General features: G+C 43.8%; 1 pseudogene across 1 annotated transcript in view; it reads right to left on the reverse strand.

The window, feature by feature from the left end:
* Positions 1 to 25,895, reverse strand: part of LOC149840817 (mitogen-activated protein kinase kinase SIPKK-like) — a 111,946-nt pseudogene that overhangs the window by 66,072 nt on the left and 19,979 nt on the right. The window lies entirely within an intron of this gene.

Here is a 25,895-nt window from a genome sequence, read left to right on the forward strand (position 1 = left end):
CACACAGGACTTATATAAAGTAAGCAAAAGTATTAAGCAACATACCAGTGAAGAAGACTGCTCTGGAGGACGAGTCACAACTTGTCGACGCTTCAGGACAGGACTCACATACCATTTATGAAAATTAAACATTAAAAGACGATAAAATTGCAAGTATTCGTGGTGGCTTTGATACCAAACCTGTAACGACCCCAACTCCTACTTTTGAAAAATGCGGATTTTTTTTTTTTTTTTTTGAGTTGCGGAAAACTTCCCAGAGACCCGGGGTCCTCACAGTTCCAATTCCAACTGGACAGCCACAAACCACAAAAGAACTTGCAATTATCATCCATAAACTAACCAATACCTTTATTTATGATTTAAGAATTAATCTCCAAATAAAGTGTTTGATTCAACAGAAAGTAAAGTTACAATTTCAGAAATTAAAAGAACTAAAAGGCAAAAGATAGAGCCACTAAGTCCTCTACTGAAGCTGACAAGCCCAAGTATAACTCATCCATCCCAGATGCATGTCCAACTTCACTGTTCACCATTTCCTGTGAAAAACCAACAAAGTAGGGTGTCAGAACCAAAATTCTGAGCACAGCTACTTCTAAAGAAACCAGGTGAGAGAAAGAACATGGATAAGATTTCATGCAGTGATTCGAGTGAGTGCTTAAGTAAAATTTGCAACATCTAAATATCCATAACTATCAATATTTGTATTTACTCACTAGTCAAGAACAGTAAACAGTGTCATATATTGATAACTAAATGATCAAACCTTTCAGCATGATTTCACAAAGTAAATCATATGCTACCACCAAATGATGTCATGATATCAAGAATGATTCAATCATGCATGATCTAATGCATAACAGAAAAATGCATGATTATGTGCAATGCATGATTTCTTCTGTTATCTTTCATTTAAGTTTCATCTTTCCACATGCATACCCTATTAGATGCACATATCTTTAGGTTCCTCTTTTTAATTATCGTGGCCCGCGGATACACCAAACGGGTACAAACCCCGAGGTCAAGTAGGTTCCCAGGGTAGCTTAACACACAATTTGTATTTTATTACTGGGTTCCAACTTAGCCCTCGACCGATATCAGGAAACAACACCATCCATCGGAACATTAGACCTCCACATCTAATGTCGGGGACACAAGGGACACCCCACGCCCACAAGTGTCACTTCCTTGGTACCATAAACTCACAGCTGTGACTAACACACCACTCCCGGGTAAAGTGGCGGGTTCTCCCTAAAACCGTGGCCAGGAGAAGAACCTCAATATCGGGTTCAGGGGCAACAACGCACACGGAGTTTTTGTATCCTTACAGTCTCCCCAAGACCGGATATCCAAGATTCTCATACTCCAGATGAGATATCCCAGAAAGTAAATTTACACTGTTCTTATTCATTATATTTTTAATTAAGTCAATTTCTTTAAGTTTGCAACACCCTATGCAAAAGTAAGGTGAAAACCCCGCATCCTCCCTTGAGGGGACCCATTCGGGACTCCAGCCCGTAACCACCACTAGAGCAGTGTAGTAATGTGTCAAGTGATGTATTTAGAAACATAACTAAAAGAAAACCAACCCACGGCACTCCAGGCCGCTGATGGTCCAATTTGGCCATCGGAGCATCACATAATAAAACCATAACAGTTAGTGAAAGCATAACCTTCACGGCAAGTGTTTTCTCTCAATCCAATACACAAGCTTTTAAATAACACATGGATCTTAGCCAAAAATATAATGTTCATCTAGGGACATACAAGCAAGATCCATTCCATATGTACAATTTCAGTTTCATGTATCCATTCTCCCTAAACAGTGTAACATGAGCACTGTTATACACAACTGACCCATTACTAATTACTAAAAAGTATACTAGTTAGTCATGCTTCATTTTATTCATATATTGCCTAACAGTAAATACTAATGAACCCATTCTCCAATGATAACAGTTGTGCCCAGTTTACCGAATATGAATGGGGAACTGTTCAAAAGAGTGGAGGTCGGCTATGTGTACCTAATAATGCTGTCCTCCGATTTGGCACATCACAATGTGACATTACAAGACATTCAAGAGAAACTATATCACTCATTCATAAGGAAAAGTAAACGATCTGGTGTAACCTAATACAAAATCCAATAGTCAATGTTATTTAAATCAAGTGAAGTCAATTCCTACTGTTTCAAGAAAATCAAAGCTATGAAAAAATTTCATAATGGTGCAATAAAAGTCAGTATGGCGAAAGCAGGCCCTACTATTGCAATATTGTTCCACTGCAGAGGATAACAGGGTATGCTAGAAAAATGGGGTATGATAATCAGAATGTAACAGGGTATACAATTCCTTTAACTGGTCAGCATACACCAAGGTATTCCATTGACACAACTGTATAGAGGCATGCTGTTAACATTAAAAGACTGTTCGATTAACACAAATTGATCATAACATAATAGTGTGGGCAATTATCACTAACCGATATTTATTTTATCAAAATATACCTCTAATGATTACTCAAATTGGTGAACCTAATACTATACCTGAGGAGGTCCCAGATGGTCATACCTTTGCATTAAGAGTTTCCAACCCATACCCATTGAGTAATTTCATAAACAGGTAGTACAAAGTTCAAATGTGCAGATTAAATGTTTTTCATATTAAACCTATATTCAGTATATACGTTTTAAAGCCCCCTTGGTGCTCTAAAATGAAAACAAAGTGTGAATCACACACCAAGCAACGAGGAACTAGTGTCGTTCATACTGTCTTGCCCCAGCCTGGGACATGGCCAGGGTTCCCCTTTTTTTTTTTTTTTCAATCGAGTTAGAGGCCAGCTCCCAGCTAACTGGGTCAGCTGGGCCTGCTATGGCCTGGTTCAAAAGATGCACAGCACCCAGCCGATTGGGTCGGCTGGGCCGGTCACCCCTCAATGCACATTATATTTATATTGAATTCGCCAGAACGATAACCCCAAACAGAATTTAACACATATCATGCCTCAATTCCAAATCAAGAGAAGGAATAGTAGGTCTAAATATTGACATCCACCTAAATAAAATAACTATCTTAAATCTGAACTAAGTTTAGGAGATAACCAATATACAATCCAACCAAAACAAAGGAAAAACACCCCACACCTGGAAAGATCCGAAACCCCCAAATCACCGAATTGGGGTTTTAGGTTTAGGGTTGATGTAAACCCCAAATCCTACTCTCAAATCCCCCACATGGAATCGAACCTATGTTCGATCCCTCACCCGAAATCCGAGAAGCACCGTACCTTATTGAAGATTTCTCCGGCGATCCCCGGCGGCAATCGCGAAAGCAGGGTCGCGGCTGATGCTCCTCACTGCTGCCGTGGCCTTCGGTGGTGGCTGACCGCAGCTCGTCGGCGAGATTCGAACTCCACCGGCGCGCGCACCGACTGAGAGAGACGCGAGGGAGATGAGGGAAGAGGGTGAGACCCCCTCTTCTGCCTCCCCTTTTTATCGCCGAGATGGGGGAGGTCGGTTACGCCCTGCGTAACCCCCCCCTTTTTCCCCTTTCCTTTTCCTGTTACAACAGGATCGGGCAACCCTTATCGGGTGCCCTTTCCTCTTATTTTTTTTTTTAAAAAAACTGTCATGGGGTGGGGCTCGGGTCCGAACTCGGGACCCGTAACCCGGCCCCAAAACAAATATGGATCCACAAGTGGATCCAAATGGATCCACTGTGGATCCTTGGATAAAATTTTAAAAACATAAAAATTTTATTCATTTTGAATCTCACATTTTATAAAATCTTAACCCCCACCAAAATGGATCCGCAAGTTGGATCCAAGTGGATCCAACTGTGGATCCTCGAATCCGCTTAATATATATATATATATATATATATATATATATTTCTATAGTATTACCCATATTAATATTATTTATTTATGATTATACACACACATATATATATATATATATTTAGATATATATAAATATATATATATGTACATGGATCCGGTATATGGATCCCATACCCATCTACGCACCCTAATTGAATGATCATTCTCTGAATTATTAAATAAATTAAAAATTATTGTACTTATACGTATATATCAAATTTACGAGGTAAATGTACGCGAAAAAACCCCTTTATGGGTCCTGGATCTGTAATTTGGATCCAGGCCCAATTTGCAAAATTTTATAAAATTTTCAAGTTTTACATGCCGAGTATGGATGGGGGACTGTACAAAAGAGTGGAGGTCGGCTATGTGTATCTACTAATTCTGTTCTTCTATTTGGCGCATCGCAGTATGATAATGGCAAGACAAAAATTGAAATAGATTTCTGAGGCTTGATGCCCCAAATGGAAACAGCAAGAGCAGAAGCCAAACAAATGTACAGACTTCAAACATGAGCAAAAATTAGGGTGGCTCATTAACTTGCACAGAAAATTTCTTTCTTTCTAAAGGAATGGATCGGGCCATAGAGTTTTCATTTAAAGTCCCAATTAGCAAACAATCAGTTTTTTTTTCTTCTTTTTTTTTTTCTTTTTTTTTTTATACGAGTCACAGGCCAGCACCCAGCCGACTGGGTCAGTCGGCTGGGCCTGCTATGGGCCGGCCCACCAGATGTAGAGTATCCAACCGACTGGGTCGGCTGGGACCCTGCTAACACAGCACCCAACCGACTAGGTCGGCTGGGCCTGTCGCCTCCTACCAATGCACTAGTGGCCTGCAACATGAAACAACATTTTTTTTTTTTTTTAAAAAGAAAAACCAAACACAATCCACAGATCATCAACTTCTGCAAACCTGAATTTATACTACATCGAAATTAAGTGCATTGATCAAAACTTCTAAACATAAAATCCATAAGCACATCCTGGAGAACTCAGGAACTCAAAAGTCTGAAATCATTAATTGAAAAACTGAAAACCCCCAAATCCACTGATTTGGGGTTTCGGATAACCCGCACCCCTCATCAGGAAAGATCCCCAACCCCCAAATCACAGATTTGGGGTTTTAGGTTTAGGGTTAATATAAACCCCAAGTCCTACCCTCAAATCCCCACGTGGAATCGAACCCATGTTCGATTCCTCACCCGATTCCAAGGAGCACCGTACCTATTTCGCTGGTTTTCCGGCGATCGGAGGCTGGAGACGTGCAGGCACGGTCGGCTGGTGTCGCTCCACGCTGCTGCCGTGAAGAAAGGTGCTTGCTGGAGCTGTGGTGGCTGTCGCAACTTCCCGGCGATCTTCTACCTTCGGTGCGCGCACGCAGACAGGGAGAGAGACGAGGGAGAGAGAAGGACTGAGCGAAAAGGGAGAGGCGAGTGGAGAGGGCTTCCTCTCCACCTCCTTTTATCGACCCGGACTCCCCCTCCTCTGCCGAGATGGGCGCGGGGTCGTTACGCTCTGCGTAACCCCCTGCGCCCCCCTTTTGCTTTCTGCTAGGGTTTTATCGGGCAACCCTTATCGGGTTGCCCTTTTCATTTAACAGGGTTGAAGAATATGGGGTGGGGCTCGGGTCCGAACCCGAGACCCGCAGCCCGGCCCCAAGTCAAAATGGATCCACAAGTGGATCCTCAGATAAATAAAAAAACTTAAAAATTTTATTCATTTTAAATCTCGCATTTTATATAAAACCTTAACCCCCACCAAAATGGATCCGCAAGTTGGATCCAAGTGGATCCAACTGTGGATCCTCGAATCCGCTTAATATATATATATATATATATATAGGTATATTTCTAATTTATTACTAATTATTTTAGTATAACGCAAACATTTAAGCGTAAATACCCCTTTATGGGTCCTAGATCCGAAATATGGATTTAGGCCCAATTTGAATTAATTTGAAATATTTTCAAATAAGAAATCTCGGGTTTTACATGTTGTTTCTCAAACGCGAATTTCAGATGTTAAGAAAGGGTGCAATGAGCATTATTGAATTCCTAAATCAAGTTAAAAGCATTACGGACCAGTTAGCCATGGTTGGATATCCAGTATCAGACAAAGAAAAAGTGCAACAAACATTGAATGCCTTGGGATCAGAATATCATGTCCTTGTGACCTCCTTATTGTGCTTACCTACATTACTCGGTTTTGAGGAATTACGCGCCAAACTGCTTCAATACGAAATGACTCTGAAGAGCATGTCTGATACTTCAGCTGGACAATCATCTACGCATGAGGTTCTTGCCACAGGAATGATAGGTGATCGAGCACGTGGAGGACGTGGCAGAGGCAGGGGAATTGCTATCCAGGGTGGACGCGGATTACTACCCACACCAAATTCCACAGTCAGTTTTTCAAGGAATGTTCCCACATGCTATCAGTGTAATAAACAGGGTTACATCAAAGCCAATTGTTGGTTCAACCCGCAGAATCGAAGCAGAACACAAAATAATAGAAATATTGCTACACCAGGAACTGCAGGTACCTTTCGGGTCAGTGATGATGCTAAGGATCTTCTCTTATCTGCAATGGTCAACTTGAACTTGAAACAGAATGATGATGGAATATGGTATGTTGACTCCGGGGCAGCGACTCATGTTACTGGCAATGCAGGTAAATTCTCTACTTTGGTTCCCTATTTTGGAAAATCTAATATTGTAACTGGAGATGGGACTCACCACCCTATTTTAAACATAGGCAATGTCCTTATTCCTTTGTCTGAGTCATCTATTCTTTTATCTGATGTCGTTCATGCACCAAATATAAAGAAAAACATTATCTCTGTATCTAAACTTGTTGACTCTACCAATTCATCTGTGGAATTTACTCCTACTTCTGTCTTTGTCAAGGATCTTCAAACGAAGGAAATGTTCGCTAAAGGAGAGCGACGTGGAAACATGTATGTCTTCAATGAAGATCCAACCTCCAGTGTCTTGAAGCCCAAGTCTGATCATGTCTCTGAAAACGTCCTAAGTTTATCAAAATGTAATAAGCCAGATCTCTGACATTCTCGTCTTGGTCATTGTAGTCAAGTCTTTATTGAAAAATTAGTGTCCAATGGTTTTCTTTCAGAGTCTGTTTCATTTTCATTAAGGAATAAAATGTATTCCAGTTGTCAAGTTTGCAAGAGTCATGTACTTCCTTTTCATCAAATAAATAAAAGATCTTCTATTCCTTTTAAGGTAATATGTTCTGATGTTTGGGGTCCAGCTCCCAATGCTTCTTCTTCTGGAAGTAAATATTATGTATCCTTTATTGACAGTTTCTCTCGTTTTACCTGGATATTCTTCATGAAACACAAATCAGAGGTTTTTCTTATTTTTCGTCACTTTCATGCCTATGTTAAAAATCAATTCTCCCAAAATATTCAAATTCTCCAATGTGATGGAGGTGGTGAGTATTCCTCCAAAGAGTTTTTAGACTTCCTCCAAGATAATGGGATACATCGTAGAGTTTCTTGCCCGTATACTCCACAACAAAATGGAATTGCTGAACGTAAACACAGACACATTGTGGAGAGTGCAATGAGTATGATGCATGGTTGTAATTTGCCCATCAACCTTTGGACAGAAGCTTTTCATACTGCCACTCATGTGATAAATCGTCTTCTTATGCCTATCCTTGAAAATCAGTCTCCCTATTATGTTCTCTTTGGTATACAGCCTAATTATGATGAGTTACGAGCTTTTGGATGCACATGTTATGTACATGTAGACAAATCCATGAGAAACAAATTTCAGGACAAAGCCTCTATATGCCAATTTGTAGGTTATGCAGATGAACACAAAGGGTATAAGTGTTATGACCCTATCAATAAGAAGATCAGAATTTCCAGAAATGTTGTCTTTGATGAAAATAGCTTTCCAGAAAATAAAGCCAACTATGGTCGTGAACATGGTGATATGGCTGATAATTGGTATAATCCATGGCTCAGTGTTGAACTTATCTCACATGCTGCTGAATGTACCGCTTTGGCTCCTGAAAACATACATGATGAGACCGTTTCAAATAAGGTGTCAGAAACAGAATGTCAGAGATACAAAGGGAATGTCTACACAAGAAGACCCAAAGTGCAAACAGATGCACCTGTTGGAGAACACATGACATTCCCCAATAATGTGGAGGCACCAAGAAAATCAAGCAGGATAAGGCATCCAATTGAAAAATGGGTAAGTTACGATAACTTTTCTATGGATTTTCAGATTTTCCTATCTAAGGTTGAAAAACATGAAGAACCACTTGGATTTTGTCAAGCTGTTCAATCTGACAAATGGATTGAGGCGATGAATGAGGAAATAGAGGCACTTCATGAGTGTCGAACATGGGAGATAGTTGGTCGTCCCCCCGATAAAAATGTTGTTGGCTCAAAATGGGTGTATAAGATTAAATATAAACCGGATGGGAGCATTGAACGATACAAGGCACGTCTTGTTGCCAAAGGGTTCACCCAAGAATATGGTGAAGATTACGATGAGACCTTCAGTCCAGTAGTGAAAATGGGAACCATTCGCATTATCCTCGGCCTGGCCATTGAGCATGGGTGGAGCCTTAGCCAGCTTGATGTCAAAAATGCATTTCTTCATGGGTACTTAAAAGAAGAGGTCTATATGAAGCAACCTCAAGGTTATGCAGAGGGAGACCCAATGTAACGCCCCAAAATTTCGAACCTTATAAATTCCTTGAAATAGTTGGAAAATTCCTTTTCTTTACAGAGTTTATTTCTAAATCAGCGGAAACGATTTCTTTTAAAAGAAAAAAGGCAGGTTTGACAACCTTAGGCACGTTAGCGAGAAAACAAAGATTTACCATGGACGATCTGCAATAATACTTAGGAAATCATTCCTTCTATTTAAAGAGAGTATCAAGTTTGTACAAAATTTGGGTTTCCTCAAGGGAAAATCGTATCAAAAACCAAAAATGTCCAGGAGAAGCACTACGAGCAGAAACAGTGGATCCTTAAATCATCTCGCAGTCGCGCCATCGCCTGATGCACCTAATCGTCACCTGTGCCCATGAAATGGGTTAGTTTTGCGAAAAACTAGCAGGAGAGTAAAAAGACAGAAAGAACTAAATTAGGCATAGATAATTTATGCAGCAGGTAGTAACGAGCAAACTAAGCAGATAGACTGGAGGAATAAGCTAAGTACAACAAACTGAAAAGGGTGTGCATGCTCAATTTAGTTATTACTTGATAACCGACCATGCGGGTACATACATGGCACGTGAGTCGAAACAGTCGAGTCCAAGCCGAGTGTTCATTATGTTAAGTATTTTAATATACCTCGGTTGTCTGACTGAATCCTATTCCTATGGAGACGACCGATGGTCGAGAGAGTAAGTCCCCAAGGCCTGATAGGGATGCATCCAACTTCTGTAGAAGTGTTAGGCTAACTTATGTAGCCCCTATCCCTCCCCCTAACCTCCGATGACTGGGGAAAAACGGGTCTTTTGCCCTTTTTGAAAGCCATAAATGGACTGTCTATCGGAGTTGGTACCCTTCGTCCTCTTTCTTGACGAAGCAAGGTTGAATTGAGCGCGACGGGGTTTCTTAACCGTTGCCTCATTCTTCATGCTCTGGTCTATTAGACCGAAGCGAGCATCTTGCATATGAAGGCGATCCCACTCTTATATGTGTTTTCAACAACCTGCACTAAGCATTAATCGAGGTCATAAGACTCTCTCATCCAATCGTCGTAGTACTAACATGTCTCGCATGTTTAAGAAGTACACTTACGAGAAAAGGGATACAGGTCCTTAATAGGAGCCTCGGGAGTGTGTTTCGCAAAGATATAATGTTTTTAAAAACTATTTTAACATATCAAATCTTTCGAAACCACACACAATCTTGCCAACATAAGGCATGTGATTTTCTCGAATCTGACATCCGATGACGCAGTGTTTGGGTGCTATGTAAGTCACGACACTGGTTTTGGTAAATGGGTTTCACAAAGGAACCTATCACCCAACAACTTGGTCTTGCCCCAGATCAAGGGTTTTCCCAAAACATATCGGGTGGAAAGAGGAATAGGTATTCCTCTCGAATACACTGAGTCTATGGCAAGGAAAAGAAACAAAAGATAATAATGCGAAAAGGAAGTGTCTGGGCGCGAAGCGCGACGGCAAACAGGAACTGCGAAAGCAAGGGACAAGGATCGCGAAACCGCGTCCTTGAATTAAAAGACAGTAAGTAGTAACTATGAAAGCAAAAAGCCTGGGCGCAAAGCGCGACGGCAACAGAAACAGAAAGTGCGTAAGCAAAGGACAAGGACCGCGAAACCGCGTCCTTGAATTAAAAAAACAATAAGCAGTAAATACGAAAGTAAAAGCCTGGGCGCAAAGCGCGACGGCAACTGAAATGCGAAAGCAAAGGACAAGGATCGCGAAACCGCGTCCTTGATTTAAAAGTGTACTTATATACATATAAGTATATAAATATATCATTAAGTCCTTTCGATTATCAATTATTTAAGCTTGATTTAATTATTTAAGTCCTTGTGCAACTTCTCCTACCTTGGAGTATTGCAAGAATGAAGCCGTCTACGAACGTAAGTGATCGTCGGTTTAGTTCGCGGGGCGCGAACGGGCTCCGTTGCGTAACACTGCAAAAGTACGTAGTTTAGCATGCAAAAAATAAATATAGATAGGGAGAAAACTCAGTTTCTCCGTAATCCAATGCAGGGGTCATTGGCCCCTACCGTTGCGAAAGAGAACGGGGTAGGGTCCAATGACCCATGTCGTTAAAGGAGATGGGTGCAGGGGCCATCGGCCCCTGCCGGATTTCTAAAGGAGGGCAAGGGCCTTCGAGGCCCTTGCTGGGTGTTAAAAGAAGGTGGCGGCTCCTGCCAGCTTTTCTTTAAAAGAAAGGGGCCGATGGCCCCTACCAATGAAATGAATAGGGTGGGGGAGAGTGCAGGGGCCAAAGGCCCCTGCCGAGCCCTTGCTCGCCAGAAAAAGAGACAAGGGCCTCTGGCCCTTGTCAGTTAAAAGAGGAGCAGGGGCCAAATGGCCCCTGCTGGGTTTTTTTCCAAAAGAAGGGAGGCAGGAGCCAAAGTGGCTCCTGCTTCTCTTTTAAGGAGAAGAGTAGGGGCCATCGGCCCCTACCAAAAGAGAAGGGCAGGGGCCTATCGGCCCCTGCCAGAAGAGAAGGGAGAGAGCGCAGGGGCCAAAGGCCCCCCTGCGGCTATCTAAGAGGCGGCAGGGGCCAATGGCCCCTGTCGTTCGTGGAGAAAAAAAAAGGGGGGGCAGGGGCCATTGGCCCCTGCGGGACTGAAAAAAAAGGGGGCAGGGGCCAATGGCCCCTGCCGGAAGGTGAACAGAAGGAGGGGGGCAGTCGCAGGGGCCTTTGGCCCCTGCCTGCCGTAATAGGAGAGGAGACAGCGAGGGAGGGGGCTCACCTGCGGCTGCCGGAGAGAAGGGAGGACGTCGGGGAGGTGGTTGCCGAGGAGGGGGGGTTGGCCGGCGTCGGCAAGGAGAGAGAGAGATGGAGTCGGGGGAAGAGAGCGCAGAGGGGAGAGAGACGAGAGATGAGAGAGAGAGTCGAGGGTCGGGGGAGGCTCGTAAGCCTTCCCCTCTCCCCTCTCGCCTTTTAATAGGGAGGGGGCGCACACAGGGCTCGCCCCCTGTGTCGCCGGGGGCTCCCCTCCCCCTGCGGGCTGCCAGTCCCCTCGAAAAGGGTTTTCGAGGGGCTAGCACAGGTTGGATCCGGGTCGGGTCTGGACCCGACCCGGGTCCGATCTTAATTTTTTTTTTTAAACTGGTTTTACATCCAACCCTCCTCAAAATAATTTCGTCCTCGAAATTAAATTGAACTTAACGATCAAGGTACAAGTCAGGGTATTTCTCCCTAATAGCAGAGTCAGGCTCCCAAGTACATTCCTCTATTCCATGGTGCTTCCAACGCACTTTTACAAGAGATATTGTCTTAGATCAAAGCACTTGATCTCGACGATCAACGATCTCGACTGGTCTTTCCTCAAAAGACAAATCCTTCTGAATGTCTACATCATCATAATGGATGATGTGTGATGGGTCGTGAACGTATTTTCGAAGCATGGATACGTGAAAAACGTTATGGATCTGAGCGTACTGAGGAGGTAAAGCCACACGATAAGCTGCTTCACCAATACGTTCCAGAATCTCGAACGGTCCGACAAATCTAGGGCTTAGCTTTCCCTTTTTCCCAAAACGAAAAACGCTCTTTGTGGGAGATACCTTAACAAAAACCATATCTCCTGTCGAGAAGGTGAGCTCTCGACGACGACGATCTGCGTAACTTTTCTGCCGACTCTGTGCAGTACGGAGTCGCTCTCGTATCATCTGCACCTGCTGAGTGTAGTGTTGTAGCACTACAGGAGATTCCATCCTTCGCTCGCCAACCTCGTCCCAGTAGAGAGGCGAACGACAGGGCTTTCCATACAAGGCCTCGTAAGGGGCCATCCCGATGCTAGCGTGGTAACTGTTGTTGTACGCGAATTCGGCCAGACTGGTATGAGAATCCCATTCTCCCTTCCAGTCCATCATGCACGCACGCAGCATGTCCTCCAAAGTCAGAATTGTGCGTTCAGACTGTCCGTCAATCTGAGGGTGAAAGGCGGTACTGAACTTTAAATTCGTACCCAAAGCGATTTGAAGTTGTCCCCAAAACCTCGAGGTAAACCTCGGATCACGATCGGAGATGATAGATACCGGAACACCGTGCAACCTCACAATCTCACGAATGTATAGATCCGCCAAACTGTCTAAGGACTGACTAATACGGATAGGAAGGAAATGAGCCGATTTGGTGAGTCAATCAACGATCACCCAAATCGCATCGTTCTTTCTTCGTGTCCTTGGCAAACCGACGATAAAGTCCATAGTGATGTCTTCCCACTTCCATTGTGGGATCTCCATTTGTTGCATCACTCCGCCAGGTCGTTGATGCTCGATCATAATCTGCTGGCAAGTCAAACACTTAGAGATGTATTCGGCCACGTCTCGCTTCATTCCGCTCCACCAAAATCTGCGCTGCAAGTCTTTGAACATCTTCGTGCCTCCCGGGTGAATCGTATATTTGGATTTATGGGCTTCTACGAGAATTTCGTCTTTCAAAACGGGATCATTTGGGACCCAAAGACGATTTTTGAGCCAAATGCTTCCATCGTCCTTAAGTCAGAAAGGAGTATCGGTCTGTTGTGTACGAGCCTTCAACTTCTCGTACTGCGCATCAGTCTTTTGCCCAGCAAGGATCTTGGCTAACAGCTCAGGTTGAGCTATCAGATTAGAAAGACTGATAGAATTTGATGAGACTGCAAACGGTTTCCAGGAAACCAAATCCTCGATCAACTTCCAACCAACGTATAATAGGTTGACGGAAATGCTAGAAGCCTTACGGCTGAGAGCATCAGCTACCACGTTCGCCTTTCCTGGATGGTAAGAAAGGGTGAAATCGTAATCCTTGAGAAATTCTAGCCACCGTCGTTGCCTCATATTAAGCTCCTTCTGTGAAAACAAGTACTTGAGGCTCTTATGATCCGTAAAAGCCTCGAATTGTTCCCCGTACAAGTAGTGTCGTCAAATCTTTAATGCGAACACCACTGCCGCTAACTCCAAGTCATGAGTCGGATAATTCTTCTCATGAATCTTAAGTTGACGCGATGCGTAGGCGATTACCTTATCATTCTGCATTAGGACGCAGCCCAAGCCTGTCCCGGAAGCGTCAGTATAAATTACGAAGCCGCCTTGTCCTGAAGGCAAGGCTAAGATAGGAGCGGTAGTAAGTCGTTCCTTCAGCAACTGAAAACTGTTTTCGCACGAATCGTCCCACACGAACTTAGCATCCTTCTTTAGTAGCTTTGTCATAGGCAGGGAGAGTTTGGAAAAATCTTGGATAAATCTTCGATAATATCCAGCTAATCCAAGGAAGCTTCTGATGTCACGAACATTCCTCGGTTGCTGCCAGCTTAGTACGGCCTCCACCTTTGCAGGATCTACGGATACGCCTTTCTCGGATATAACATGTCCCAAAAACATAACCTCCTTGAGCCAAAACTCGCTTTTAGAGAATTTAGCAAACAAACGCTCCTTCCGCAAGGTTTCCAAAATGATGATTAGGTGTTCGCGATGTTAATCCCAGGTCTCTGAGTACACCAGGATGTCATCAATAAACACGATGACGAAGGTGTCTAAAAAGGGTTTAAACACACGGTTCATGAGGTCCATGAAGGCTGCAGGAGCGTTGGTGAGTCTGAAAGGCATGACAGTAAACTCGAAATGCCCATACCTGGTTCGAAAAGCCGTCTTGGAGATGTCATCTCCCTTAATTCTGAGTTGATGGTATCCTGACCTAAGGTCGATCTTTGAGAAAATCTTGGCATTCCGCAGTTGATCGAACAGATCTTCGATACGCGGTAACGGATATTTGTTCTTTATCGTGGTCTGGTTGAGCATTCGATAGTCGATGCACAACCGCAATGATCCATCTTTCTTTTTAACGAATAAAACAGAAGCTCCCCAAGGCGAGACACTGGGGCGAATGAATCCTAGATCCATCAATTCCTGTAGCTGCTTCTTGAGTTCCTCGAGCTCGGCTGGCGCCATACGGTATGGAGCTTTAGAAATTGGCGCAGTACCCGGTAGCAACTCGATGTTGAATTCAACCTCTCGTGGTGGGGGAAGTCCTGGCAGCTCCTCTGGGAAGATGTCTGAAAAATCCCGAACCACCTCCAGATCTCTAATCGAAACTAGCGTCGGTTCGGACTGGACGACACTGACTAAAAAGGCAGTGCATCCCCTTCTCAGGTAATGTTGTGCCTTTAGCGAAGAAATCATCTTGCTTGCACGGACCGCCTTCACGAACTTGAATTCCACCTTAGGCATCCCTGGTGGAGATAACACAATCTTGCTTTCATGGCAAAAGATCTTGGCATGGTACTTGTGCAGCCAATCCATGCCTAGGATGACGTCAAATTCGGTCATATCTAGAAGGATAGTGCAGGCCGGATAATGTCGATCTGTCAAGACTACGTCCAAAGCTGGCACGTAGGTCGCACAAATAGTGCTCTTCCCAATCGGGTTATAGACGTTGAGAGCATTATCTAACGAACTTACAGGTACGTGCAAGAGTTCAGCAAATTTTACAGAAATAAAAGAATGAGTGGCACCGCAATCAAAGAGTACGAAAGCTGCTTGGTTAGCAATCAAGATGGTACCTTGCACAAGCTCGCCCTTGGTCAGTTGTTCGACCGTGGCAGTGTAAACGCGTCCCGGTGCTTTCTTCTGGCCGCTGGACTGTGGTTGTTGCGCCTGATAAGAATGTTGTTGTTGTTGCGGTTGCGGCGGTGGTCGGGGGAGCAGAGGTGCTCCGTTATTCCTTCTGAGGTCGTCAGCCGCCTTCTTGCGGCACTCGCGTGCAAAGTGGCCCATCTTGCCACAGTACAGGCATCCGCCTGTAAGAAGAGGGCATGCTTGCCCGGGGTGAGGTCGTCCGCATTTGGGGCAGACATCGCCCGCCTGCTGCCGGGCGGGAGGGTTGCCCTGAGGACGCTGACGTTTGGAAGGAGGATATGGCTTTCTTCCACCTTCCTTGTTTATGAAAGAGGGTGGTCGCTTGGTTTGACCGCCAGAGGGATATCTCTTTTGATCGTTACCCGCAACGGGTGGCTTCTTGCTTTGGGTGCTCTTGGAGTGTTCCCAATCCTCAGTCAGGAGAGTGGCTGCAGCAACAGCTGCGGAGAGAGTTGATGGCATGCTGTTTAGGACCCTTGGTCGGAGTCCTTCTTTTAATCCGCGGATGAATTTACCCGCCCGCTCCCGATCATCTGCGAATAAGTTGGGGCAATGACGCTCCAACTCCTGAAACCTGGAGATGTAGTCCACCAGACTTGACGAGCCTTGGCAAAGTTCCAAGAACTCCACCTTTTTCCTCTCCCTCGCATGAGGAGGAAAATAGTTCTCCAAGAAAGCCTTCTTGAAAGCCTCCCAAGGAATAAACAAGTCTGTCGGGAACTGTATGTTCCGAGTCGTGTCCCACCAATGGCGGGCGGCACCCGAAAGTCTGAAAGTAACATAAAGGGTCTTCTTGTCTTCTGGGACTGTCAAAACTTGGAAAACTCGTTCTATTTCCAAAATCCAGTTTTCAGCTGCATCGGGGTCGGGCTTGCCTGCGAAGGTTGGAGGATCGAGTTTTAAGAACTTTTCATATGATACTGTCGCAGGGTTGCTTGGTTCTGGGGTAGGTACTTGGCTGTGCGCTTGATTTCGCATGGCGCTAGCCAATGCGCTCAACGATTCCATGATGAATCCCCGTTGATCTGACCATTCGTCAGACGAACCTTCGTTCGACCCTCGAACCATCCTTAAAATACCCAGATGATACATAAGTCAATACTAGAAGGAGAAGAGTAATATCAAAAAGTTTATCGTATTTCCGAGTAATAGAGATTACAAAAGCCCAGCAGTGCTGGTATAAGAGGGCATTTACAAAAAGTTAAAACAAAAACTGTCCACGGGTACACAAACCAACGAGTTTATATCTTTTAGGGATGATGAGAGTACTTTCTCAAGTACTCTCTTGCGATACCCGTGCGCCTTAACCCGCGCAGAGGGGGAAAAGGATGCAAATCCTCATTCGGGACTCCTTGCCCGTGAAGAGTAGTGGGGGAGTAATGTGGCGAGGCATCCGGTGCATAGGGCAGCGAAGCCGGAGTGTACACCGGAGAATCCGGTATGTACCGTGGTGGAGCTGGTGTGTATACTGGGGAATCCGATATGTACAGCGGTGAAGCCGGAGTGTTTATCGGGGTATCTGATATGTACTGCGGTGAGTCTGGGGTTGGTGTGTATATTGGTGAGTTGGGGGAAGGCATAAGAGTGGGTGGAGCGACGTCCTGAGCACTCTCCAAGGGTAATATTTGTCCATCACACGATGGTGTGTCATAAGTACCCTGGACTGAGGATGCTGTGTCCTCCAGATCTTGTGCTGCAGTCGCCCTTCTATCGTATGCTTCCCTGAGTTGACAATTATCTATCGCATGTCCTTCTTCACCACAGAATTCGCACCCTATCTGGGCTTGCCAGGGGGATTCTGCTTCAGAGGATTCCAGAGAAGTGTGTCGATTAACTAGGACATGGTTCGGTATACGACTTCCTTCCCGAAAGTGCACTGCTGCCCATGTCGCGGCTAGCGGTGCCTGGTAGGCATCTGGAAGCGTAAAGCCCCATGAATCCGCAAAAGTGGGAGGGGGCGGCCTGTTGGTCCAATGATCTGAACCGGTAGTCGAACGCTCAAGTCTTCATACCACAGAACTTCTGCCCCTTACAGAACGACACGCGTTCTTCTTGCGCCTCTTCTGCGTCCCAATCTCTCACCATCCGGAGGGTTCATTTTCTTTAAACAAGAAAAACCCCACATATTCATGTAAGGTATACTCTAGTCTAATAGTATATAAAAAAAAAGAAATTAATTTACTTACAGCGCGATGCGGATGCTCGATGACCAAGAATCACTGTTTCGATCTGCTATGATACCAAGTTGTAACGCCCCAAAATTTCGAACCTTATAAATTCCTTGAAATAGTTGGAAAATTCCTTTTCTTTACAGAGTTTATTTCTAAATCAGCGGAAACGATTTCTTTTAAAAGAAAAAAGGCAGGTTTGACAACCTTGGGCACGTTAGCGAGAAAACAAAGATTTACCATGGACGATCTGCAATAATACTTAGGAAATCATTCCTTCTATTTAAAGAGAGTATCAAGTTTGTACAAAATTTGGGTTTCCTCAAGGGAAAACCGTATCAAAAACCAAAAATGTCCAGGAGAAGCACTACGAGCAGAAACAGTGGATCCTTAAATCATCTCGCAGTCGCGCCATCGCCTGATGCACCTAATCGTCACCTGTGCCCATGAAATGGGTTAGTTTTGCGAAAAACTAGCAAGAGAGTACAAAGACAGAAAGAACTAAATTAGGCATAGATAATTTATGCAGCAGGTAGTAACGAGCAAACTAAGCAGATAGACTGGAGGAATAAGCTAAGTACAACAAACTGAAAAGGGTGTGCATGCTCAATTTAGTTATTACTTGATAACCGACCATGCGGGTACATACATGGCACGTGAGTCGAAACAGTCGAGTCCAAGCCGAGTGTTCATTATGTTAAGTATTTTAATATACCTCGGTTGTCTGACTGAATCTTATTCCTATGGAGACGACCGATGGTCGAGAGAGTAAGTCCCCAAGGCCTGATAGGGATGCATCCAACTTCTGTAGAAGTGTTAGGCTAACTTATGTAGCCCCTATCCCTCCCCCTAACCTCCGATGACTGGGGAAAAACGGGTCTTTTGCCCTTTTTGAAAGCCATAAATGGACTGTCTATCGGAGTTGGTACCCTTCGTCCTCTTTCTTGACGAAGCAAGGTTGAATTGAGCGCGACGGGGTTTCTTAGCCGTTGCCTCATTCTTCATGCTCTGGTCTATTAGACCGAAGCGAGCATCATGCATATGAAGGCGATCCCACTCTTATATGTGTTTTCAACAACCTGCACTAAGCATTAATCGAGGTCATAAGACTCTCTCATCCAATCGTCGTAGTACTAACATCTCTCGCATGTTTAAGAAGTACACTTACGAGAAAAGGGATGCAGGTCCTTAATAGGAGCCTCGGGAGTGTGTTTCGCAAAGATATAATGTTTTTAAAAACTATTTTAACATATCAAATCTTTCGAAACCACACACAATCTTGCCAACATAAGGCATGTGATTTTCTCGAATCTGACATCCGATGACGCAGTGTCTGGGTGCTATGTAAGTCACGACACTGGTTTTGGTAAATGGGTTTCACAAAGGAACCTATCACCCAACAACTTGGTCTTGCCCCAGATCAAGGGTTTTCCCAAAACATATCGGGTGGAAAGAGGAATAGGTATTCCTCTCGAATACACTGAGTCTATGGCAAGGAAAAGAAACAAAAGATAATAATGCGAAAAGGAAGTGTCTGGGCGCGAAGCGCGACGGCAAACAGGAACTGCGAAAGCAAGGGACAAGGATCGCGAAACCGCGTCCTTGAATTAAAAGACAGTAAGTAGTAACTATGAAAGCAAAAAGCCTGGGCGCAAAGCGCGACGGCAACAGAAACAGAAAGTGCGTAAGCAAAGGACAAGGACCGCGAAACCGCGTCCTTGAATTAAAAAAACAATAAGCAGTAAATACGAAAGTAAAAGCCTGGGCGCAAAGCGCGACGGCAACTGAAATGCGAAAGCAAAGGACAAGGATCGCGAAACCGCGTCCTTGATTTAAAAGTGTACTTATATACATATAAGTATATAAATATATCATTAAGTCCTTTCGATTATCAATTATTTAAGCTTGATTTAATTATTTAAGTCCTTGTGCAACTTCTCCTACCTTGGAGTATTGCAAGAATGAAGCCGTCTACGAACGTAAGTGATCGTCGGTTTAGTTCGCGGGGCGCGAACGGGCTCCGTTGCGTAACACTGCAAAAGTACGTAGTTTAGCATGCAAAAAATAAATATAGATAGGGAGAAAACTCAGTTTCTCCGCAATCCAATGCAGGGGTCATTGGCCCCTACCGTTGCGAAAGAGAACAGGGTAGGGTCCAATGACCCATGTCGTTAAAGGAGATGGGTGCAGGGGCCATCGGCCCCTGCCGGATTTCTAAAGGAGGGCAAGGGCCTTCGAGGCCCTTGCTGGGTGTTAAAAGAAGGTGGCGGCTCCTGCCAGCTTTTCTTTAAAAGAAAGGGGCCGATGGCCCCTACCAATGAAATGAATAGGGTGGGGGAGAGTGCAGGGGCCAAAGGCCCCTGCCGAGCCCTTGCTCGCCAGAAAAAGAGACAAGGGCCTCTGGCCCTTGTCAATTAAAAGAGGAGCAGGGGCCAAATGGCCCCTGCTGGGTTTTTTTCCAAAAGAAGGGAGGCAGGAGCCAAAGTGGCTCCTGCTTCTCTTTTAAGGAGAAGAGTAGGGGCCATCGGCCCCTACCAAAAGAGAAGGGCAGGGGCCTATCGGCCCCTGCCAGAAGAGAAGGGAGAGAGCGCAGGGGCCAAAGGCCCCCCTGCGGCTATCTAAGAGGCGGCAGGGGCCAATGGCCCCTGTCGTTCGTGGAGAAAAAAAAAGGGGGGGCAGGGGCCATTGGCCCCTGCGGGACTGAAAAAAAAGGGGGCAGGGGCCAATGGCCCCTGCCGGAAGGTGAACAGAAGGAGGGGGGCAGTCGCAGGGGCCTTTGGCCCCTGCCTGCCGTAATAGGAGAGGAGACAGCGAGGGAGGGGGCTCACCTGCGGCTGCCGGAGAGAAGGGAGGACGCCGGGGAGGTGGTTGCCGAGGAGGGGGGGTTGGCCGGCGTCGGCAAGGAGAGAGAGAGATGGAGTCGGGGGAAGAGAGAGCAGAGGGGAGAGAGACGAGAGATGAGAGAGAGAGTCGGGGGAGGCTCGTAAGCCTTCCCCTCTCCCCTCTCGCCTTTTAATAGGGAGGGGGCGCACACAGGGCTCGCCCCCTGTGTCGCCGGAGGCTCCCCTCCCCCTGCGGGCTGCCAGTCCCCTCGAAAAGGGTTTTCGAGGGGCTGGCACAGGTTGGATCCGGGTCGGGTCTGGACCCGACCCGGGTCCGATCTTTTTTTTTTTTTTTAAACTGGTTTTACACCCAAAAGCATATGTATGTAAATTAACCAGAGCATTGTATGGTTTAAAGCAAGCCTCCCGGTCATGGTTTGAAAGCTTCTCCTCAGAGATTCAGAACCACGGTTTTACTCGTTCCCAACTAGACCATTCTTTATTCATATACAGGGATGGAACTACTGTAGTTTTCTTACTTATATATGTTGATGATATAGTGGTCACTAGTAATGCTCCAGAGCGTATTCAACAAATTAAAGTTTTGCTGAGTATGCGGTTTAAGATGAAAGATCTTGGAAAGCTAAGGTATTTTCTTGGTGTAGAGGTGGACAGACAGGATGGAGAAATGTCATTAACTCAACACAAATACAATCTTGACCTTTTGGCCAAAGCAGGAATGACAGATTGCAAACCTGTGCCTACACCCAGTGTTGTCAATCAAAAACTCAGCATTTGTGATGGCGAGTTGTATCCTGATGCAACCAAGTATCGCAGTTTAGTGGGCATGTTACAATATCTTACTTTTACTAGACCAGATATTGTATATTCTGTAAATCAAGTATCCCAGTTTATGCATGAACCAAAGACTGGTCATATGGATGTCGTCAAGCGTATTCTCCGATATCTAAAAGGCACGGTGGGTGATGGACTCAAATATGCTCAATCTTCATGGGCAACACCGAAACATGACATATTGGCCTATACAGATGCAGACTGGGCAGGAGACCCAGATGAAAGAAGGTCGGTTTCAGGATACTGTGTTTTCATTGGAAGCAATCTTATCTCATGGAGTAGCAGAAAACAGAAAGCTGTGGCAAGGTCTAGCACGGAGGCAGAATATAGATCTATGGCAGCTACCACAGCAGAAGTAACCTGGGTTAGGCATCTCCTTAATGAAATGGGAGAGAGTATCTCAAGTTCAATCCTCATGTGTGATAATAGAAGTGCTGTACAAATTGCTTTTAATCCTGTTCATCACGGTCGGACCAAACATATTGAGATTGACCAACATTTCATCAGACAAAAGATTGCAGACAAAGAGATTGAACCGGTCTATGTGCCTTCAGAAGACCAAGTTGTTGATATGTTCACAAAAGGTCTAACAAGTAACCGCTTTTGGTATCTGAAGAACAAGTTGCACATGGTTCAATCCCATGTACAACTTGAGGGAGGGTATTAGAATATAGATCGGATATGGATCCAGTACTGGATCCATATCCATATAGAATAGGTTCACGTTATAATGTATTATGTATTATACATTACTAACCAGGGGCAATCTTGCCATTTTAAAAATATTATTGTAAACCTACTCTATATTAATGATGTTTAGTGCAGTACGCAGGATTATGAAGTGGCTGCCGATTCCAAGGAAATCCCCTCTCCTCTCTCCTCTCTTCCCACTCCTCCTTCTCGGTATTCACGATAGAACTGCCAGCTGAAGCCATTTTAACACCAATAAGGGTATTTTTGTCTTTTATCATATAGTACACTCCACTAGGGACTGAAATGTAATTTAACATTATAATAAATAAATAAACTGTCATACAGCTTAGGCACAACAGTCATATTTATGACTGTTGTGCACAACAGTCAAAATATGACTGTTGGGCAGCAGTCCAACTAGGCGTTGGACTGCCACCCAACAGTCATAATAATGACTGTTGGAAGGCAGTCCAAAGAGTTGGACTCACTCCCTTGTTATTCCTCAATGCTTTTAGAAGCATTTGAGGGTTTTCTCTAGAGTTTTTTCCCATCTTATAGGCTTGTATGCCTCTTGTGTTGTTTGGTATTTTTATCTCTTTTGAGATTGTATTTGGTCCATTAGTGACCAACTTTAAGTGAGTTTATTAAAGCCCTTTGTTGGCATTGTGTTTGTTTCCCTATTGTTCTATTGTACCTTGTTTCATTACATGGTATCAGAGCGAGGTTCTTGAAAGAAGGAGAATCTCGTGAAGGAAGTGTTCTTCGATCATTGATCATTCCCTATCTCCTCTAGTCTAAACTCAAGTATTCATTATGGGAGAAAGAGAGTTCGCCACCGTCATCACCTACAAACTCAATGAAAACAACTACTTGATGTGGGCGACGGCTATGGAGAATCATATCAAAGGAAAAAAAAATTTGGGTTTTGTTAGTGGTTCTACTAGTGAACCACAACTCAAATTGACTAGAAGAGAAGGAGATCAAGTCAAAGCCTTGTCCGAAGAAGAAAAAGAAAAAGCCTTGGAAGAATTCCAAAATAAATTGGAAGATTGGGAGGCAAGCAATGCACAAATACTCTCGTGGTTTATGAATACCATGGAGTTCAAGATCGCCACCAATATCATCAAATTCAAGAAGGCATGTGACGCATGGAGCTTTCTAAGAAGTACTTTTATCCAAAAGGATATGGCTAGACTTTATTATCTCCAAGATAAGGTACGTAATTCAAAACAAGGAGATAAAAGTGTAAGAGATTTTTACGGTATTTTATCTCTTATTTGGGATGAATTAGCCATGTTGGAACCAAATGGGAAGGTTCGGCTATTGATATGAGAAGGACCCAAATCGAAAGAGAAATTTTTTTCTCCTTTCTTTATGGCCTTCGACCGGAATTTGAGCAAGTAAGATCTTCCTTACTTCATAGGACCACTTCTCCTTCTATAAGTGAGGCCCTTGCTCAAATTTGTCAAGAAGAGACAAGACTTGGAATGCACAAGTCTAATGATGAGGTCCTTGCCATGGCAAGGCCCGAAAATTTTGTGAAAACATATAAACCACCTCACTTTGAGAAGAAGTTCAATGGAGAAGGACACAATGGAGGAGGATACAAGGGAGGATACAAAGAAAAAATTATTTGTCATCATTGTAAGGAACCCGGACATATAAGACCGGAATGTCCCAAATTTAAAAAGGTGGCCGCCTTAAGTGAAGAACCTCAAGAATCAAGAAAAGGGGGCAGCTTCAATGAATTAAATCTTGCTCAAATAGCAGAAGTCATCTCACAACTTCTTAAGGCTGCACCTTCTATATCCGGAGCTGTCATCTCTTCCTCGTCTCCTCCAGGTAAGACCTCTTGAATTCTAGACTCAGGTGCTTCTTTTCACATGACTCATAATGAGTCTCTATTATCTGATTGCACTAAATCATATTTTTCATGTGTGTTAACTGCCGATGGTACATCTTTAAAAGTCAAAAGCTTAGGAAACCTTGATGATATTTCAAAAAAAATCTTTGTTCCAAAAGTGAGAGTCATTCCCAAACTGGATTTGAATCTTTTTTCGGTCTCTCAAATTGTTGACTATGGTTGTAAAGTATTCTTCTCATCTAAGGCGTGTTGGGTGCAGGATCTCCAGTCAGGGAAGCTGATTGGGCAAGGCCATAGACGAGGAGACCTTTACTACATGGATTTCCTGTGTTTACCAAAATACTCGTTTTGTAATCATGTCAAAGACATTAATATAGATCTTTGGCATAAAAGATTAGGACACCCAAGTATATCCAAATTATCTCTTTTTCCATTTTTGGAAAAAAATTGTAAAGATAAAAATTTTGTATGTGAAGATTGTATACTTGGAAAAATGCAAATGATACCTTTTGGGTCTAGAACCTCTGTGACACATAAAAATTTTGAATTAGTGCATTCGTGCTATGTTACATTTATAGATGATTTTAGTAGACATACTTGGATTTACTTTCTAAAACTCAAATCCGAAGTTTTTTCATGTTTTAAAAACTTTCATAATCTAGTTAAAAATCAATTTAAAACAAATATTAAAGTCTTTCGCTCCGACTCTGGGGGAGGGTTTCTTTCAAATGAATTTCAATTATATCTAAAAAATCATGGAATTGTGCATCAAAAATCATGCCCTAGGACACCTCAACAAAATGAGATTTCTGAAAGAAAACATCATCATATCATTGAAACTACTAGAACCCTACTTATTTCAAAAGAAATTCCAAAGCAATTTTGGGCTGAAGCTGCCCTAACCGCAGTCTATCTGATAAATAGAATGCCTTCTCAAACTTTGGAAAACAAGTCTCCTATTGAAAAACTCTTTGAAATTTCTCCTGATTTAAAAAGGCTAAGGGTATTTGGTTGTAAATGCTTCGTGCTTCTTGAAAAATATAGCAAACTCTCTCTTAAAGCCATAAAATGTGTCTTTCTTGGTTATGCTGATAATCAAAAAGGATATCGATGTTATGATAAAACAAATGATAAACTCTATGTTTCTAGAAATGTTACCTTTCTAGAAAATGACAGTGGATTTGATTTTGAAGTTCCTAAGAAAGAATTCGAGTATGCTTTCTTATTTGATTTGTTACCCAATAAAGGTATTAGTAATGATATTGAAACCTTCGAGTCTATTAATGACTCAAGTAGTGAACCATCTCAAGATCTTCTTCAATACTCTAGACGAAATACTGGGGAGCATTCATATGCCCTTGACAGATATAATCAATTAACAAATACTGAAGAAACTAGTGTTAGAAGGTCAGAACGAACACATAGGCTTCCAAGTAGGTTTGTCTCATATGAATCCTTCTTACCAAACTACAGGGCATGTCTTCTAGCCATTCATTCCTATCATGAACCATCCAACTATAACGAGGCCAAAAATATAAACGAATGGGTTGAAGCCATGAAAATTGAATTAGATGCATTACACAAGGCTCACACTTGGGCAATTCAACCTCTTCCTATCGGAAAGAAGACAATAGGGTGTAGATGGGTGTTTAAAATTAAAACAAAAAGTGACGGGTCTCTTGAGAGATATAAAGCAAGACTTGTTGCAAAAGGATATTCTCAAGAATATGGTATAGATCAGGGTTACCGGAAGCGCCTAGCTAAAAGGGGAAGCGTGCTTCCCCGAAGCGCGCTTCGGAAGCGCGAAACCTCGCGCTTCCGAAGCGTGGGGGGAAGCGTCCCCCTTTTTTGGGAAGCGTGTTTCCCTTTAATGGGGGACGCGTTTCCCTTTAATGGGGGACGCGCTTCCCTTTAATGGGAAGCGCGCTTCCCATCACGCTTCCCCCTCGCTTCCCCCACGCTTCCCTCATGCTTCCCTGTTTTTTTCAAATTTTTTGTATTTTTTATTTTTTATTTTTATTTTTTTCGCTTCCCCCTCGCTTCCGAGACGCTTCCTAGGTCGCTTCCGAGACGCTTCCTAGGTCGCTTCCGAGACACTTCCCGAATCGCTCCTAAGTGGTCCCACGCTTCCCCGCTTCCTAAAATTTTGAAAGTGCCTCGCTTCCCGCTCCCGCTTCCCATATCGCTTCCCGCTCCCGCTTCCTCAACTGGCAACCATGGTATAGATTATGAAGAAACCTTTGCCCCAGTAGCTCGTATGACTACAGTTAGAACTTTAGTTGCTATAGCATCCATT

Source organism: Nuphar pumila, chromosome 4, assembly GCF_984573655.1.
Source record: "Nuphar pumila chromosome 4, dmNupPumi1.hap1.1, whole genome shotgun sequence".
Classification (NCBI taxonomy): domain Eukaryota; kingdom Viridiplantae; phylum Streptophyta; class Magnoliopsida; order Nymphaeales; family Nymphaeaceae; genus Nuphar; species Nuphar pumila.